Source organism: Mus caroli, chromosome 15, assembly GCF_900094665.2.
Source record: "Mus caroli chromosome 15, CAROLI_EIJ_v1.1, whole genome shotgun sequence".
Classification (NCBI taxonomy): domain Eukaryota; kingdom Metazoa; phylum Chordata; class Mammalia; order Rodentia; family Muridae; genus Mus; species Mus caroli.
Window position 1 is genome coordinate 79,000,777 of NC_034584.1, and position 3,882 is coordinate 79,004,658.

Sequence of the window (3,882 nt, forward strand, 5' to 3'; positions counted from 1 at the left end):
TTTGAGGCCAGCCTGGTTTACATAGCTAGTACAAGGATAGCCAGGGCTACATAATAGAGCCCTGTCCCAAAACAAAACAAAACAAAACAAAAACTAGAAAACAAATAAGTTTGTGAGTGTAAATTGCCAGCTTAACAGAATCTAGAACCGCCTGGGAAATGAGCAGCTGGGCGTGCGTGGGGGTGTCATCTTGTTGCTAAGTTGCTAAGTTCTCTGGATAGGGAATCCTGAGCTATATAAAATGGAGCTGGGGAGCCCAACGCTAGCGTGCACATTTTCATTGCTTTCCTCTGACTGGAAACCAGCTGTTTCAAGCTCCTGCTGCGGTGATCTCCCAGCTGTAACCGGCTTGTACCTTGTACTGTGTAATCCCAAATAAACCCTCCTCCCTCCCTCCCTCCCTTCTTTCTTCCCTTCAGTTGCTTATGTCAGGGCATTTTAACACAGCAAGAAAGAAACTTAAGGCAATGATAAACTGCTTCTTTATATCCCAAAGTTCTTTCTAAAGAAAGGAAGAACGAAACCAAAACTAAAAAAGGCTCTGATACAATTTGGCCCCAACCATCCAGGCGCACACAGACACCCGCTCCGTGTCCGCAGCTCCCACAAGTGCCGCCAGGGGGCACTTGACACCAGCGCTGGGTGCGGGACGCAGGAACGAACACGCAGGGCCGGGAAGGCACTTCCTAGCAAGCCTTCTGCACCCTGCGCTTCTCATCCCGCCTTGTCAATTCCCAAATCGGGAACACGGATTTTCTTTGAGGAATTCCGCCTCCAGGGAGTCTTCCTGGCCAGGGGCGGGCCTTGTTTAGTCAGCTTTGTCTGCACTCATTGACATCTTCTAAGGGACAGTCACGATTGATTCACAGGCTGGAAGTAAGGCTGCATCACTCACCATCCCGGAATGATCCTCAGGGGATACCTTTGAGGGCTGGAGCCTTTTGCAACAGTCTGGTATCTTAGGTGGAGGAACCCTGCCTGAGAACTCTTACTTAATCATGCTCCCTTAGGGCTGACTAGTCCTTCTGAGCCCGGAAAAAGAGGCTTCTAGGCTTGCCCTGAAAATGACTTTGGTGTCCACCTTGGCCTTGCTTAGACTATTTCCAGATGGTCCTGGTCCTTCTGAGCCTCTGCTTGCTGGCATGGAAGGTTCATTCGAGAAACAGGTCCTGCATTTGGGAGTGGTTACAAGGCTCCGCTTAAAAGTGGACACCTATAACACATAGTCTGGAAGACATTCTGTCATCCCTGAAGCAATTTCTCTCTTGTGGTTGGATTTGAATGTGCTAGAACATTCAGCCCTGGGTCTGTGGCTGGCTCAGGTGCTGGCCCCTGGCTCACATGAGCACAGTGCAGATCGTGCCAAGACAGGACTGAGACTGTCTGGATTCAAATGCTAGCTTCTGCTCTCCATAGCTGTATGTCAGGAGGAAATGGTAAAAACCTACGTGTGCCAGGGCTACCCCCAGGATTCCCAGGTAAAGGTTAGATGATTAGATTTGCTCTTGGGCTAAAAAGCCACCACCAGATGTCCAGGGAGCTGGGAGAGAAAGGATAAGCTGGCTTGGATCTGGGATGGCTGTGGACTCTGAGAACTAGGCTTAGGAATGCCCTAGGCTGTCCTTGCCTTTTCCTAGAGTGACAGCACATGGGGTAGTGGGAGGGTCTGTTCTCTAGAGAGGACTCTGCCCAGAGGGGTCAGAGTTCAGGTCCTTTCATGAGGATGTAGGAGATGAACATGAAGTAATAGGCAGGAGGCCTGGGGTTCAGGCTTAATTTCCTGTAGTCTTAGAGTCATCATGGCTGCTTCTTCCCAGACTGCCCAAATTCTGAAAGGTGCGCGAGCATGTGCGCACGCACACACACACACACCATAGAAAGAGACAGACAGACACACAGACACATACACTCAGATGCATATATACAAATATATTCACACAGACACTCAGACATACACACAGACACACACACATGGAGACACACAGTCAGACACAAAGAGAGACATACACAGACATATATATACACAGAGATACACACACACACAGACATGTGAACATATACACACAGAGAGACACACAGAGACACATATACACACAGAGATACACACACAGAGACACACACACCACAGAGAGAGACAGACGCATACACACAGACACAATATACAAATATACGCACAGACAGACATAAACACACACACAGGGATATACACACAGAGACATACATACATATACACAGAGATACATACACATAGACATGCAGATATATACACATACAGATACACACACACACACACACACACACACACGAGTGGGTATGTGCATCGAGTGCAACCTCCTGTGGAGGCATCAGATCCCTTGAAGATGGAGTTACTGGCAACTGTGAACCACCAGACTAAGATACTGTGAACTACGATTGGATCCTCTGTAAGAGCCATTCGCTATCTTAACCTCTTAGTCATCTTTGCAGCCCCCAAATTTTGACAGTGTGAGCAACCCCAAATTCATGAGTTGAAGCCCCTAGCAAAAGTGTGACTGTTATTGGGTATGGGACCCCTGGGAAAATCACTAAGGTCAGAGAAGGGCATGAGGGTAGGGTGTTCAGATCAGTGCCCTTGTGTGGCACAGATGACTAGGAACCTTTGGTTTTGAGTGTCCCCTTTTGTCCCAAGTATACCATATACCATATGTGGACAGAACAGGTAGATATGTACCATGCACTTATAATTCAGCTGCTGGGGGAGCTGAAGAGGCAGAGTAGAAGTGTCAGGCTTAGCTCGGGGATAGCCTAGGCAACTTAGTGAGACCCTGTCTTAAAAGAAAAAGTAAGAAGAGAAGGCAGGCAGTGGTGGGACACACTTTTAATCCCAGCACTCCAGAAGCAGAGGCAGGATGATCTCTAGGAGTTCAAGGCTAGCCTGATCTACAGAGTGAGTTCCAGGACAGCCAAGGCTACACAGAGAAAGACTGTCTGGAAAGAAAAGAAAAAATGTAAGAAGAGGACAGGGGATGAAGCTGGGAGGTAGACTGTGTATAGCCTTGGATCACCACCCCACCAGCAGGGTGGTCTGCAGTTTGAGTCTACCCTGGGCTACTTAGTGAATTCCAGGCTAATCTGGGCTATAGAACCACCCACATTTTAGTTCAAAAACAACAAAGAAAGTAGGACCAGGTGTGGTGGAATACGCCTTTAATTTCAGCACCCAGGAAGCAGAGGGAGGTGACCTCTGAATTTGTGTCCAGCCTGGTCTATATATTAAATTCTAGGTCAAGACTATGCAGTGAAACCCTGTCTAAAAAATAAAAAATAAAAATAAAAAAGCTAAACTCAATACAGAGTTTTTATAGGAAAATTAGAAAGTGTAGAAATTAAGAAAAAAAGAAAAGGGTTCTTAAAGCTGGGTTACCCAGAGCCCTTTGCAGGTGTTTGATTTCTGTTTCTGTTTCCCACTAGCTACTGTAACAAACATTATACTGTTGTTGGCTTAAAAGAACACAATTTGATCCTCTCCCCTCTGCAGGGCAGAAGGCAGATCTGCTGAGAGGATGAAAGCTGGGCCCTGAAGGGGCTGATTCCTTGAGCAGCTTCTGGGGGAGATCCACGTCTAGATGGAGCAAGCCCATCTCTGGGGAGTTGAACCCCACTGCACCTGCAAAGCCCTTTCTGTGCACCCCAGGCTCTGGAGTGGGGCACGAGGATTTGAGGGCTGGGGGGCTTTTGTTCAGCCTTTCAAAACCAATCAATCTTCCTTCCTCCCCTCTCTCTGTTTCTCCCTTTCTCCCTCCCTTCCCCCTCTTCCTTCCTTCCTTCCTTCCTTCCTTCCTTCCTTCCTTCCTTCCTTCCTCCCTCCCTCCCTTCCTTCCTTCCTTCCTTCCTTCCTTCCTT